Consider the following 16943-nt stretch of genomic DNA (forward strand, 5'->3'; position numbering starts at 1 on the left):
CAAGTGGGGAAACGGCCCGGGACCAGCCCTGGGCCTACTGAAGCAGGCGCGAGTTCGATGCAGCACCAGCTGGCACCAAAAACGAGAAAAGAGCTTTATGCAGCGTATAAACCACCTCCTACTCTAGTCCCACTGTCACCAAGGCAACGTGGTCAGGACTGCGGTCTTCCAGTGCCTCCTTCTCCCCTCCCCACCTGGGCCGTGACAAAGCCGAGTGGCCAAACCAGAGACGGAGAAGCTCCGCAGAGAGACGCTGGGTTTAACTCCCCACTTCCTAACTGCATGACCTTGGCCTCGTCATCTCAGCCTCAGTATCCGCGTCTGTGTAATGGAGGTAATAATCCCCTCCTTCCAGGAATCGTGGGACGCTGACCTGCGCCAATGTATAGAAAGAAAGCGCCAAGCTCAGGCCCGCATGAAGCAGCTCCTTGGTACCGGCGGCCCGGGCGTGTCTCCTCCTCCCTCAGCTGCTTTACCCACGACCCCAAACCATTCACCATCTTTTCTTACTAGCCTTTCCACTCTGCAGTTCCCCTAATCCATTTCTCCTGTTTGTTTTAGTAAGATTCCTCGTGTGCACATTTGTTTTTTCTGACCCCCACACGCTCCAGGACGAGGTGAGGTGACTTGTAAGACCCCCAAAGTCCACTCACAAGTTTTAGTTAAATGATTCGGTCCTCATTCCTCTCCTCAAGTAAGGTAGTTCAAAACCATTGGTTCTGAAGCTCTCTTCAAAACGATGGACGATACCAGTGAGTTATCTATATAAACTGCATGGAAGGAGTAAGTTGGACGTACCATACGCGACTTGCTTTTACACCGTGGAAGAGAAACAAAAACCAATATTGACAAGATTAAGACCACAGTCATCTTGGTGCCCTTGGAATGTCACAGCATTTCCCTGGAGCCTTGCAATAAGAAGCTAAGGACACACACACACACACACACATATATATACAAGATATATATAGATATATAGATATATAGATATATAGATATATAGATATATAGATATATACACACACACACAAGATATATATATATATATATATATATATATATATATATATATATAAAAGAGGGAGCAGATAATAGATGAGTTTGTATCCACCAGGAAGCAATTTGCAGGGGGCTGACTTCTGAACAGGGTGAGGTTGGGGACAACTTACTGGTGCGGACAGACAGGTGCTTAGGTCATCAGCAAATCATGGCGCCTAAATTTTTTTCATAAAATCTGACCTTTAATGTTTCAAAATAGGTAAAATAATAATAATAATAATAATAAGCCTTTAAAATTAAGACTTGTGGCGGGGCACCTGGGTGGCTCAGTCAGTTAAGCATTTGACTCTTGATCTCAGCTCAGGGCTTGATCTCAAGGGTTGTGAGTTCGAGCCCTGTGTTGGGCTTTGCACTGGGCATGAAGCCTACTTAAAAAATTAAATTAAATTAAGACTTAGGGCAAAATGTAAAATTTCATCAGAAATTTCATTAAATTTATTTTATAATTTAATATTTCCACTCTCAGTACCCATTGAGAGAGTGGTACAACCCTAATCTTTTCAGTATTTAGAAGCTCTAACCTTAAAGCAGGCTTCAGTTTGGCCAGACGACACATGGTCTGGGAATGGCCAGGCCAGGAAACTGTGAGGACACTAGTACTGAATCACCAGAGATAGCCAAGCACATTCTCTGGCATTGTTTTTCCAGTAAAGTTGATAAGATCGCACAAATCTCTTCACGTATTCTGGCCTAGCCCACCTAGTCTGTCTGGGTCAACAGCTCATTAGGAGTCATGACTCTTCGCCATTACGCACAGGACAAAACATTGTCTGTAGCCAGGTAAACAGGGCCTGTAACCAACAGAGGTCACCAGCCTCAGACAAATGCCCAAACTGCCAGTCCTGGGGAAGTTCTGAGCATTAGATATGAAGTGAGAAAACCAAGAAGATGTGAAGTGATAGGGAACCAAAGCTTGAGGGCTATGTAACAAAACCACATGGACATGGGATGCTCCTGTACACAATAGCTAACTTGGTGCAAATACAGGGGGTGCCGGGGGCGATGCACTGGGAACTTACTTTGCACTGGCATGTATCAACCGGACTAGAATTCTCTTTGGGAAGGTAGAAATCATGACTCTACCAGTGGTCCACAACATAAGTACAGAAAGGGAAGCACCAGTATTGACTCGGGTCTGGGTTTGACTCTTGACCGTCTGTGTGTCTGCATCAACCTGGCCATTGGCCTCCAGGAATTTCAGCTTGGTCTTCTGTCGATTGAATATGACAGATTCACTGGCCACGTAGAAGGGTGGTGGGAGAGTTCAGTGAGGTAAGGGATGAGCAAAGGCTCTGTCAAACCCAATTTGTGGCTCAGAAAATGGGAAATGGGGACACTAGTCTACATGTTGTCAACCACAGTGCTTCTGATTCATAGGAACTGCCATAGCATTAATGCCCTGGGGTCCCTACCAGGGAGTTGAGCTTGGAAGAAGCCCTCCACTCGTTCTGTCAGGATCCATGGGGCTTATTTCAAGGTGGGTAGGTTCTGTGAGGGTCTGCTCAGAGGCGATAACTCCGGGCAAAATAAGCAAGTGGCCTTTTTCTTCTGTGTCTCAGACACCAGTAAATGGGCTCTTTTCTCTGGCGGGTTCCTCACTGTTGGTTAAGCACCCTTGACCTTTGAGTTCTTGGAGGCCCTGTTGTGGCCAACTCTTCTTTTCTGGTAAGAAGTGTGTGGAAGGTGGGAGATCAATAAGGCTGGATTTTAAATCGTTCATTTCTTTGATTTTCATAAAGTGATGTCAATGAACCCAGGCAATTTCCCCGACTGGATTCATGCATAATGGACCCGAAGAGGGACTTATTAGAAAACAAAAGCACTTAAATGCTTTCCTGACATGAATCATTTATTGAAGACAGAAATGCTGGCTGTGAGGGCCCAAAATAAGTTGACTTACAGTATCCTTGTTTCTAGATAGGTCTGAAATATGACCACAGAATAGTGAAGTACTCAGACAGGAACAATGCTTTTGGGGTCATTACAGACTGGCTATTCCTCGAAAAGTCTCATTAATAACAGCAGTGATAAAACATGAAGTAGGGCCTCCTCTCTCTCCCTTTCTGTTTCTCCTTTTGTCACAAAGCTCAGGAGCAGAGGATGCTTCGTGAAAGCAGGTATGTTCTTTTCAACTTCTGTTCAGTAGAATCCAGGACAGATATTCTTGGACCCGTGCAAACATTCATTAATCCATTGATAACTCCATTCGTGCATTAGGCTGTCCACAAAGCTACCCATTCATCCATTCAGTTAGAAATTCATTGATTCGTATTTATTGTTATAACTTTATACCACTGCATTAGACTTCTGAAGGTAAGCACAGGGGATTGTTACAGAACCCCTCTCTGTGTCTTATGTGGGTCAGCACTGTGCACAATAAACTAAAGCACTTACTGAGTAATAGTTCCAGGCTCAGGAGGAACCTCCACCCCTTCCACTTTTTTTTTTTTTAACATTTATTTATTTTTGAGACAGAGAGAGACAGAACATGAATGGGGGAGGGTCAGAGAGAGGGAGACACAGAATCTGAAACAGGCTCCAGGCTCTGAGCTGTCAGCACAGAGCCCGACGCGGGGCTCGAACTCACGGACCGCGAGATCATGACCTGAGCCGAAGTTGGCCGCTTAACCGACTGAGCCACCCAGGCGCCCCACCCCTTCCACTTCTTACAGAATAAGTAGATACTCCATAAATGGTGACTCAATTGGAATCTCTAGACGACCTAATATAATTTAATCTTTATACCAATAACTCCGAATCGTCAAAAGCAAAGTGCAAAAGCGAAAGCATGAACTGATAAAGTCCTAGGTTTCTTTCCCATTAAATTAAGCACAGGTCAAATTGACCCAACAATTTATTCTCCTTGCAAAAGCCATGCAGATAACCCCCCATGATTGCTCCCTAACCCATCACATCACGTATAACAAGCACAGAATTCTCTTTTACAAATGCTAAAATTGCATGAGGCAATATATCGAACTGACATGAAAATAACTCAAAATGAAAGCAAATTACCTACTTGAACTCCAGTAGGGGAGCTCAGATGTTGGCTGGGGACCAGAGCGGACTGGTTTTGTTTTGTTTTGTTTTTTTAAACAAAAACTCTTCTATTAAAATGCAAATCTGACAAAAATAAAGGAAACTATATGCTCTATGCAAGTCACTAAGCCATAGTCATGGATATTTTTAAAGATAATTCTCCTCCACTATAACAGTCATTCATATTCATTATATAAAAATTTGTCAAGTTCTAAAATGTAGAAATTTTAGCACCTAAAACTGTCACTGACATTTTGGTTTATTTTCTTTCAGTCTTTGGTGAATGCATAGGCTTTTTTCCTTTTTTTTTTTTTCTTTGTTAGGTAGAACTTACCATAAAAAGGCAGACGCCTTTTTTGTTTTTAAATATGTTGAACTCTTAGGTTAAATCAGTTTTTTTTTTAATTTCTTTTTCAACGTTTATTTGAAGAGAGAGACAGAGCATGAACGGGGGAGGGGCAGAGAGAGAGGGAGACACAGAATCGGAAACAGGCTCCAGGCTCTGAGCCATCGGCCCAGAGCCTGACGCGGGGCTCGAACTCACGGACCGCGAGATCGTGACCTGGCTGAAGTCGGACGCTTAACCGACTGCGCCACCCAGGCGCCCCAGGTTAAATCAGTTTTATATGCCCTTTTGTTAAGCTTTAGTGAGATCATTTTCAATGTGTCCAAATATCACAGTATAACTCTTCTAGTACTTATACTGGGCATATCATAATTATTACCTTACTGCCTCATCTTGTATATTTAGACTTCTTTTTGCCTTTTTTTTTTTTTTTAATTTTTTTTTCAACGTTTATTTATTTTTGGGACAGAGAGAGACAGAGCATGAATGGGGGAGGGGCAGAGAGAGAGGGAGACACAGAATCGGAAACAGGCTCCAGGCTCTGAGCCATCAGCCCAGAGCCCGACACGGGGCTCGAACTCACGGACCGCGAGATCGTGACCTGGCTGAAGTCAGACTCTTAACCGACTGCGCCACCCAGGCGCCCCTTTTTTTGCCTTTTTAATAATAAAGCCATGATTAATAATTTCAGGCATAACTTTTCTTCTGAACCTTGAGTTAGGTCTTTAGAACATATAGGATATCTGGGTTCAAGGAATAAAAGTTTAATTTTATTTAATATTTGGAATTAAGGAATAAAAATAAAATATTTGGAAATAAGGAATAAAAGTTTAATTTTATTTAATATTTATTTAATATTTGTCAAATACTGCCAAATCATTTTCCAAAAGTTTTGTGGTTACTTATGTTCTTAGCAGCAAAATACAAAAATACCCATTTTATCACATTTATGTCAACAATAAAAATTCTCATCTAAAAACAACAAAAACCAGACTCACTCTTCATACATTAAAAGTGTGTCGCATTGTTTTAATTTTTGGAGTGACAAGTAAAGCTGGATATTCTTTAACATTTATTAAACTATGGCTTTTTCTTCATGACTTGCCTTTTAATTTATTGCCCATTTATCTCTTGCATATTGATTTTCAAGAGCTTTTCATCTATTAAGTAGAATAACATCTTCCTATTCCATTTAGAATGACCAGTTTTCTAGTTTGCTTTTATTTTTAGCCCGTTGGGGCTTTAAATTATTGTGAAGAACAGTGATTTCTTTCATAAAGTTTAAACTTAGAAAGTTTTTCCTTCTACCCTCACTTTTCAAACGGCACAAAACACATGTCACTGTTTTTCCAGAATTAATTTATTTTATTTTTTTATTTTTTAATGCTTATTAGAATTTTTATTTAAATACTATGGTCCAGAATTAATTTTATTTTTAACTGGTTAATCTATATCTGACATTTATTTTGGGCTATGATAGTCCGTGAAGATCTAAGTGGATCTCTTTCCAAATATTTAACCAGTTGTATCCAAGGCATTTATTGAAAGACCCTTCCTATTCCATTAATTCATACTATAATTTCATCTGTTAAATACCAATAAAAAGAGACTGCAGGGGTCAATACTCCGACTACTCATTTTCTAGATGAAACATTGGCCATCGAGACAGTCAGGTGACTGGCCCCATCACGTCACTGGGGGGTAGGGACAAAGCCGAGTGCTCTTTCTTCCTGGCCCTGCCACCAGATGCTATTTTCCTCTCTCAGACGCAGCGACTGTTACTGAGTCACAGAGCAGCCTTTTCCAATCACTAGTTAAAAATCCATAGGAAATCAGGAAGCTGTACCTTGGAACTACACTCATGCCGACATAACCTCAGCTGGGAGTCAGGGGAACCAAGGTGAGTGAATGCAGAAGCCACTGCCTGGGCCTTCCTTTGCCCATCCAAAGACCCAAGAAGTATTCTCACTACCTGTAAGGGCACTGCCAGTTCTGATATACTGAGCTACCTATACGATGGATTCTGTGCAAGGAAGAAAAAACAAAAGCAGAGAGGCAAATTGTTTAGATTTGTAAAGGGACACACTATCATTAGAGATTAGGGAATGGAAACCCTAGCACAGCAGGGAGCTTAGGTCGTGGTCTTAACTGGTGCATCTCCAGAACCCACATCAGGAATGCATCCAGGAATAGAGGGGACAGTAAAGCCTCGCAAGGCCTCTGGGCCACTTCCTGCTGAAGGACTGACAGCCTAGGACACAGTACTAAAGGGAGACCAGAGACACAAGTAAACCGCAAGGCATCCTGGGGCCCAGGGAACCCACAGAACATCCTGGGATGCAGAACCACAGGGTATCCCGGGACACAGGCAAACCACAGGGCATCTTGGGAAACAGGGAAAACTGAAGGGAGTCATGGGCAACAGCCAGTGACAGAGTTTGGGTCGCCCGAGGATGGGCGAATCCTCTTTCCAACCCAGGCACTTGTTTGATTAATTGTTATTTTTGGTAATAGTAAACTAAAGTTCCATACTGACTTCCCAAATTTGAGGAATTCCTTAGGAAACTCCATGGTTCTTTGTGCCCTAGTTAAAACAGACTTTAATTTTACCTCTGCTGTTTAGGTTATGAGCTCCTTCAGTGTCAGAGACCAAATATATCTTAAGCGGATTAGAGATAATTTCGAATTACAAATAAATAAGTAGAAAATAATTTAAAAATATTAAGAGGAAGCACCAGCAATTTTGTTTCTTCTAAACATTCTTCTCTGAGTAAATAATTAAATTGTAACAGTAAGACTTATGAGGCACAGGGAAAAAAACAATGAGAATGTATATTTAGTGACAAAAGACGTTTACAATATGCAAAGTCAACAAAAACATGCCCGGCACAGGAGCTAACTTTTGTGAGACAAGAAAAGTGTATCTCTATGCTTAGGAAATAGTCTGGATGATAAGCCATCAAATGTTTTTTAATTTCTAGAAAAAAAAATTTTTTTGAGAGAGAGAAGAGAGAGTTCGAGCAGGGGAGAGAAGGGGGGGGAGAGAGAGAGAGAGACAGAGAGAGAGAGAGAGACAGAGAGAGACAGAGAGAGAGGGAGGGAGAGAAAGAGAGAATTCCAAGCAGGCTCTGCACTCAGCCCAGAGCTGGACTCAACCACACCACCCTGGGATCATGACCTGAGCTGAAATCAAGAGTAGGTCACTCCATCGACTGAGTGATCCGGGCACACCAATTTCTGAAGTATTTTAAATATACAAAGCGTCCGAAATGTTTTACCTCATTGATATTTAGTCACATTTGATTTTTTTTTTTTTAAGGAAATAACATAGTATAGATACTGAAACCACTTCCCCAATCTGAGATTGAAATTCGTGTTTTCTTCTATGTGTCTATTCTTCTACTGGATATATCTGTATTCACAAACAATACATAATTTTTGAGTTGTAAAGAGGTGTGAAAATAATATTTGAATCCTTTTGTGATTTCCTTTCTACACTCACACTATTTTTTTGAAATTTTATGCATGTAGTTTTGTCGTTTTAAGTGCAGAAAAGTATTCTTTTCTGTGACTACACCAAATATTAATGTATTATCACATTGATGAACACTTAGGGTATTTCCAGTTTTTTTTTCTCTATTCTAGACGACGTGTTAATGACCACTGGAGTTGGAATTGCTGCATTATTCGGACAGCGCCCCTCCAGCTTTCCCAGATATCAACAAATGGTTTTTAAAAATGGTTGGACAATTAACACTCCAGAAGGATGTTCTGAGTTAGAGATAATGGAAAATAGTAATTTTCTTCTTGATGCTGGTAAATACCCCTGGTAGAAGGGTATTGGGGTAATGCACTACCCCACTTGGGTAATGTATTTTATTTTATTTTAGGCAATGTATTTTAGTTTAAAAAAAAAGAGCTCAAACTTTTGCATCGCATTTTTCAGATTACTTAAGTATGTTGTATATCACTTGGGATTGATAATGTTCTGTGATTTATCCATGTACCCACTTTATAGATAAGGTAATGGAGGCTCAGGGAAGTTCTACAACTTGTTTAGTTTGCTCCCTCAATTTCCTTTTCAGTCACTCCCATCAACCTACCTCACAAAACTACTGGGGATAAAAAATAAGACAATTTGTTTAAAACTCTACAAAATATTAAAGTGATTTTTATATATGTACAATTCATTGGCTGTCTTTTTTCATAGTTATGCTCTTTATATCTCCATCACTCTTCTTACAGAGTAAGAAATAACTAAATATCAAGAAATGTGGGGGAAATACATTCTTACAAAACCTCAAGGTACCATTTCAACTGGTCCTCCCCATGGGCAGAAGTATAGTTTAGCAAATGGTTTACTGCTGGGAGACTTACTCTTTTAATCCTTGATCTAAGCTTTAGTCTAACAGTAATTTAATTCTTAAAGATCAGTAAATACTGGCTCAAATGGGAGAACAAAAAATGGATTCAATACTGAAAGCTTCTGGGTTTCAGATAACGCTCTTCACAGAACTTCCTAGTTTCTAAGAAAGCAAATCCTGGCAGAGTGGAGAGCTCTGGAAATACAATGCCTGGATGCAAAAAAAAAAAAAAAAAAAAAAAAAAAAAAGCTAGTGTCTTGAAACTGTTAGAAAAAGGCACCCACTGGGGCACCTGGCTGGCTTAGTCGGTAGAGCATGCTACTCTTGATTTCAGGGTCGTCTGTTCGAGCCTCACATTGGACATGGAGTCTATTTAAAATAAAAGTAAGTAAACATAAAACAAAAATAAGGAGAGAAAGAAAGAAAGAAAGAAAGAAAGAAAGAAAGAAAGAAAGAAAGAAAGAAAGAAAGAAAGAAAGAAAGAAAGAAAAAGGGACACGGTGCTAAACACACCCAAGAAACCATTTTTACTGTTTTGAGGGCAGTAAGAGGTACATCAGGTCGGACAGGACACAGCCCTGGTTCCCTGTCATAAAACTCCATGTAATTACCACTACGTGAGTTGAACCAAGAGCCCTTCTGATAGTTCCTTCTTCGTTTCTTTCCTGTGGCATCTCATGCATAAAATTCTCCTGCATCAGTTCATAATATCATTTTCAGATAGGCCTGACTAGCAAAGGGGCTTGATTTGAAAGTCTGGGACATCTCTACAAAGCATCAGTTTCCTTGGCCTCAGAGAAGATTTTAGGCAGTGAATGAAAACACCGAGCTCAAGTTCCCCAGATGTTTTTGTTTCAAATATTTTTTAAAAAGTTTATTTATTTTGAGAGAGGGGAGCAGAGAGAGGGAGAGAGCAATCCCAAGCAGTCCCCACACCGACAGCACATAGCCCGATGGGGGGGCCGTATCTCACAAACCTCTGAGATCACGGCCTGTGCCGAGATCAAGAGTCAGACGCTCAACTGACGGAGCCACGCAGGCGCCTCTGGTTTCCCAGATGTTAAACAGTTACCATATGACCCAAGAATTCCAGTCCTAGATATGCACTCCAACCAAAATCGGACACCCAAAATCTGTATGTGAATGTTCATAGCAACATTGTTCGCAATAGCTAAAAGATGGAAACAGCCCTAACGTCCATCAGCTGACGCACAGATAAACAAAAGGCTGTGTATCCACACAACAGAATATTATTCAGTCACAAAAAAGAATCAATTACTGATACATGCTACAACATGGGGGAACCTCAAAAACATTAGACCAAGTGAAAGAAACCGGTCACAGAAGACCACATATCATCTGGATCCGTTTATAGGAGATATCCAGAAGAGGCAAATCTGTAGAGACAGAAAGTAGACTAGTAGTTGCCCAGGGCTGGAGAGGAGTGACAGCCTATGTGGTTTGTTTTTTTTTTTCTTTTTTCTCAGTGATGAAATCCTCTAAGGGTAGATAGTGGTGATGATTGCACAACTCTGAATATACTACAAAGAGTGACGGGAAATCAGCCCTAGGCATGCAAGACCACAGAAGCCATTGCCACCACGTAGGATAATTAGGCTTTGGGCTTAAGATCCAGAGAAAATCTTCTGCGGGTCAAAAGTTTTGAACACCTGACATTGAATCCTGTCATCACTTTCAATGCTACCCACTCAAAGACGTGATAGGCTGTATTTGCTACGGCAGACTCATGGTGATTAAATTCAGATGAAATTTCAGGGCTCAAATATGCAAAAGAAATTTTACTAGTGCTACCAGGTCAGTTACCCTTTGATGCCCAAACAGAGCAGAAGCTGACAAAGCTTCTCTGGAGCACAACCCTGGGAGGCGGGACTGAGGTCTGGGGGCTCACCCCATCCCCCCAGAAGCCAGCACGGAACGGACGCTTACGGAAAGAATTCGTAAATGGGATTTGGTGAATTGTCAAAAGCTTCACTTAAGCAATGAAATCCGTGGGGAGGTAAATAATCGAGGGGGGAAAAGTGGGTTCATCAGTCTGGCAACATGGACATTTTTACATTTTTGGGGGTGGGAGACAAATGAGCCACGACAGGAGTCAGGAATTTATATTCCCTGTTGTCCAGTTTTAGATCTGAGAGACCTGCTCTTTCCCCCAGATCAGAGTTGTTAGCTTGATCAACCTACAGCGCCCAAGTCGAAGCACCTGCTGCATAGTCTGAGAGACAGACACTGTGGCCAGGGACGGTGGGGGCAGCTCTCCTCACTCTTCCTCCAAGCCCTTCTGTGAATGTTCGTGTCGCTCAAATGGGATTCTGGGGATAGGGATGAAGCAGCAAAGAAAATGGGACTTATTTCCAACCTGTACTTTGAATCAGGAATAAAAGTAGTAAACTTACTGGGGCACCTGGGTGGCTCAGTCAGTTACGAGTCTGACTCTTGGTTTCAGCTCAGGTCATGATCTCATGGTTCATGAGTTCGAGCTCCACGTGGGGCTCTGTGCTGACAGGGTGGAGCCTGCTTGGGATTCTCTCTCTCTCTCTCTCTCTCTCTCTCTCTCTCTCTCTCCCTCTCTCTCTGCCCTTCCCCTGTTCACATGCTCACTCTCTCTGCCTCTCAAAATAAATAAATAAACATTAATTTTTTTAAAAAAAAAGCAGTAAACTTAAAACTGGATGGATGTTGAAAACCATACATCCATCACCAGGTGAATGAATAAACAAGATGTGGTTAGTCCATCCAATGGACTACTGCTTAGCAAAACAGAGGAACAAACGATTGACCCATGCAACACATGGACAGGTCTCAGAAAAACTATGCTAAATGAAAGAAACCAGACACAAAACACTACATGTTGAGTTATTCCATTGATAGGCAGCTCCCATAAAAGGCAAAAGTGTAGAGACAGAAAATGGACTGCTGATCACCTGGGGCTATAGGTGCAAGTGAGGATCCCATCGGAACAAGGCACTTGCTGAGGGTGACAAAAAAAGGCTCTGTGATGAATGACCATTACACAATGGTGACCATTGCAAAACAGGATACATTTACCATCTCATTGAACTACACACTTAAAATGGATGAATTTTATGATATGTAAAATATGTCTCAAAAAAGCCATCAACAATTACATGAATGAATGGAAGAATTGTAAAAAGTGGTCAAATTCCTAACAATAGAAAAGAACGATAGGCTGATCCTTTGAATAGGAGGAGTCAGTTTCAATGAACTGTCTTCGTGGAAGTTAAAAAGGAATGTAGGCAGGAATGAATGAGAAAGAGATGTAAAATAGAAAAGAGGAAAGACAGCATGAGTTCCATCTTCTGTTTCATAGTGGAAATAAAAACATGCCTGTTTCATTGTTTCATTAGCTATGAGTCCAGCTGGTCTGTCATATACATAAAGGCATATGGGTACCCCCAGCTGCCCTGTCATATACATAAAGGCATATGGGTACATTCTGTTACAGTTTTACTTAAATAAAGATAACACCTTTGCTCTGGCATTTTCCCCATTGACCCACCCAATAATGGTACCAATGAAAAAATCAGGTTAAGTCAACTCAACAGAATTTAGCTACAGTGGATGCTGGCTCCATGTGATTGATTATTTATTAGTTAATGAACTGAAATATTTGGGGCCAGTCCTGCATACCAGAATAAAGGCTCCAGTATTTATGTTTCCCAGCTTTTGCAAACAGGGAATTTCACTTGTCTCCAGTCGTATGATACTTTTCCAATTTCCCCACGAGATCGCCAAGAGTGAGAATGGCAATTCAGAGATGAAAACTGTAAATTCTCTCCATTCCTTAAAAAGTGATTTGTCTTGGCTGGAATAACTGAAAGAATTCAAAATGGCAGCAATCCCACCTTTTCGTTTTTCTATCCTTCCCCATTTGAAAACAGATTTCCCATAAACAGGGTGGGCAGAATCTCCAAATACCTGAAAGTATCTACGTATTAATTTTTAGAATTTTGGTTTTTTTTTAATTTTTTTTCAACGTTTTTATTTATTTTGGGACAGAGAGAGACAGAGCATGAACGGGGGAGGGGCAGAGAGAGAGGGAGACACAGAATCGGAAACAGGCTCCAGGCTCTGAGCCATCAGCCCAGAGCTTGATGCGGGGCTCGAACTCCCGGACCGCGAGATCGTGACCTGGCTGAAGTCGGACGCTTAACCGACTGCGCCACCCAGGCGCCCCGTAGAATTTTGTTTTTTAAAAAGTTATTTTCTACTGAATATAAAGTTGCTGTTTTCACAGAAAACCTGAAACATATATTTTTTATTCAGGCCTCGAGTCAGAAAGGCAACCAAAATACAGAAAACATAGCACACACTTAAACGGGCACAGGAGAGCAATAATCTCTCACGATCACCAGAAATGATTTCTCTTAGTTGAGGCAACTTTGGCCTTGGACTTTGGCATCTTCGTATGTTGGAAGATGGTTCTATTTTCCCCCCCAAAACACCACGGAAACACCATCAACAGAGAGCCATTCTTCAGACTGAGTTTCAGGAAGATTCGGTTGAAAATTTAATCACATGGCCAGAGGTAAAGAATGTGTGCGAACAATTTTACCACAAGCTTTGCCCAACAAACACACCATCCTTCCTACTCCGAGATGGCCTCACGTGACACTGGCTGGCAGTGGCATCCACGCCCTGAGCTGCTGGTGGTCACAGACGGATCTTTATGTGGCCATCTTGTCTCACACAGTCTTGCTTTTGAACAGCTGTCCGCAGTGAGGGCAGAACTGTAGCCCCACCAGACGCCCTGGCATTCACGAACACCCAATAAACCTCTCTACACTCAATGCCGTAGGGACTAGATCATTTTCAGGGCCCGGTGCAAAATGAGAGCGTAGGGCCCCTTGGTCAGAATTTAGGAAGAATTTCAAGACCGTGAGTGCAGAGCTCATACCAAGCGGGAGGTTCTGTGCGACGCTACAGTTCACACATTGGGACCCGCACGGGCCACCACGGGAGGACTTCCATGGCCACGCGGCACTGCGCGTGTTTGGGGCTGCCGCTGAACTGCATCCTCTAACGACAGAAACATCTCCTGGGGAAAGAGGTTCAGTGCCTCCAACAGAAGCCCTGCTGGCCTGGCAGCTTGTTGCTCTGATGTGGTTCAGGCTGCAATAAAACTGGCAGCATCGGCGGGGGGTGGGGGTGGGGGGTTGGTGAGAGAGGCTCCCCCTGTAAGGACCCCTCCCCGGAGGATGCCCGTCACTCCTTCCCCAATATTTACTGAGGCACCACCCAGGGGAGTGGAAACGCCCAATGGCATCCAGGAGCTGGCTACACAGTAGGGAAGGAGGAGAGAAATTTAAATGATAGCAGCTACCCTCCCAAAATGCAGTGTGTTTTTAGAATAAAAAGTGAGGGCGGGCAGGGCAGTGAGGAGGTCAGGACGGTTTTCCTAGAGGGCACACCTCAGTGGTCACTTTGCCCCAGCAGGGCTCACTGTCCCACATCTGCACTCCGGGTCTGTCCCATCTGCCTGCTGCCCTCCCTTCCTCCTCCCCCAGTTGACTTGCCCGGCATGAGCTCATCTTTCCAAACCCTGCCCTAGCCTGTACCACCCAGCTGCCCTCCCCCAAACCGAGACATGCTCTTTTCCCTGCCTTCTCAGGGTCCCCTCTATCTTCGCTGTGAAGTTCAGGATTCAAGAACTTAACCCTTGCGTGGTAAAGATTACTTACTGCCTGGGGAAGTGATGTAAAAGGTTCAGCACAGGCCGTGTAACATCAATGAATGTTTTCCTTTGTGTATCTGTCTGCCGTCCTACAGCCTGAATTCCTTAGGCGCAAAAGTGCTTTCGTCTGTGTCCACGGTGTCCAGCGTGTGGACCTGGCCGTGGCAGGTGCTTAGCGAAGATTCATAACGTGCATGACTTCAATGGTCAGTCACATCCACCACACTGGTCCAGACGCTCAGCGCGTATGAATAACCTGACACAATGTCAGCGGAATGGAGCTGTGACACAGCACCCAGACCGGGGCATCCTCGCTAGTGAAGCAGGCTGGTGGGACATCTTACTTTCCATCGCTCCAGCTGATAATGTAATGCCACCAAGCTGTATTTGACGTGGGAAGACTCAGTCATGTAACTCTACCTCCATCCTAGGAACAGATGTCGGTCAGAGACGACAGAACCTTCCTGACTCTTTCTGCTATGACTCTCTACCACCACCGTTAAAGTGAAATCCAAGAGGCGCTGGGCAAAACACAAGGCAAAACAAAATCAGGGATGAGGGGATTTCCTGCAACCGGTTTCATCCGCTTTATTCCTTTTGTTTTAGTTACGAAGTAGGCTCTGAGCTCCTTGCGGCACTCTTGTAACACGGAACCTTGCAGACTGAGTATCTGGAGAGGCTGTGTCACGGAAAGTTATCAGCCTTAACACCAGGGCAGGGACTCAAGAGCCAAAGACCTGCTTTGCCTTTATGGGCTCCACGACCCCGGGCAGATTACTGAACCTCAGTTTCCTCCTCGGTAAGATGGAGATAGTAGGTCCTACTTCACGGGGTCATGGTGAAGCTTAGCTGTTTCTGGAACCCTGCCTGGCACATGATAACCGTAAATGTGGCTATCATCATCATCCCCATCGCTTGTCTCCTGGTTCTGGTTTCTGTTTGTCCAGTCGCTGTCTTCCTAGCCACCCTCTTTCTGTCACACGGTTCCTGTTCTCCCAGCCCCTCAGAATCACCTAGGAAACATTTTTTTTTTTTAATCGAGGAACCAGAGACTCAAGCAGCTGGTCCAAGGCGGGCAATTCTAACAGGCAGGCAAGGTTGAGAACGTGGGCAAGGCTCTGCCACGGAGGCCCGGGGACGGGAATACAGGGAGTGAGATGTAGCTGGCTGGAGCCACGTCTTCCCTCCGTGCCCTCTGTGGCTGCGTCCCCAACTCTGCCTCTGCATCAAAGACCAAGCATGCCAGCTCCACGGAGGCTCACCCTTTCTTCCTTTGATTCCTTTCCTTCCATTGGAGTCTGGGGTTGGAAGGAGACTGAGAACAGGGAGCAGACGCTCCAGGAGACTCCATCTGGACCTGGATGGCCACTCAGAGCTCGGCTTCCGCGCAGGAGGGCTACGGCCCGAGGGCAGGCAGCTGGCCACCTGGACTTTACGTGTAGCCATCAGCTTCGTCACCCCCGTGAACCAGGGACAACTTTTTTTTTTTAGTGAAAATAATTTTCGGCAAAGCTAAAATTTAGAACTAAAGTTGACGAAACCGTTCCTTGTTTTTGATGGCAACTTCTTTTTCACTGGCATCTGGACTCTCCTCCTTAGTAAATGGAGTAGGTTAGATACCACACCAACGGCTCAGGACCTCGATTCTGCCGGACGTGAGTGTGTCTCAACCATGGACGGTTTAAAAAAATTTTTTTTAATGTTTATTTATTTTTAAGAGAGAAAGAGAGACAAAGTGTGAGCTGGGGAGGGGCAGAGAGAGAGGGAGACACAGAATCGGAAGCAGGCTCCAGGCTCTGAGCCATCAGCCCAGAGCCGGACGCGGGGCTCAAACCCACAAACCGTGAGATCATGACCTGAGCCGAAATCGGACGCTTAACCGACTGAGCCACCCAGACGCCCCCGGACAAGTTTTTTCAGTCGACCATTCCTTCTTCTCCTACCTTGCTATCGTGGTTGTTTTTTCACAATTTACGCAGGCAAACAGGTAACCACCCTTGTTAAGCCAGTAATTTCGGTATTATACACGCCGTGCCAGTAGGTTCAGGGTAAAAATCAGATCTGGCCTCATAAAGTACATAGGCTTTTGACAATAATTATTTCCCACTACAGATTTGGGGCTGGCTCCACATGGTCGAATCCGTCCCCAAGCAGATATTCAACCATCTCCTAAATGGAATGCACTTTGGCAGACTTGCTCGTTTAAACTAAATTAGATAATAAACCCCCTGTGGTCACAGAGTACCTTTTCTCTACTTTCAACAGGCCCCACACCATAATGCCGATCGCACCATCCTGTGTCACACAAATATGCAAATATACATTGCACTGGAATACGTGGTAAGACTTCTTATGTGCAGACATCACAGCAGCCTAATAATTTCACAGCGTTACTCGCATCTTCAGTGAAATGTTGGGCCAA

General features: G+C 43.5%; 1 protein-coding gene across 5 annotated transcripts in view; it reads right to left on the reverse strand.

Annotated features, from left to right (window-relative positions):
* Positions 1–16943, reverse strand: part of AGPAT4 (1-acylglycerol-3-phosphate O-acyltransferase 4) — a 126193-nt gene that overhangs the window by 98796 nt on the left and 10454 nt on the right. The window lies entirely within an intron of this gene.

This window comes from Felis catus, chromosome B2, assembly GCF_018350175.1.
Source record: "Felis catus isolate Fca126 chromosome B2, F.catus_Fca126_mat1.0, whole genome shotgun sequence".
Classification (NCBI taxonomy): domain Eukaryota; kingdom Metazoa; phylum Chordata; class Mammalia; order Carnivora; family Felidae; genus Felis; species Felis catus.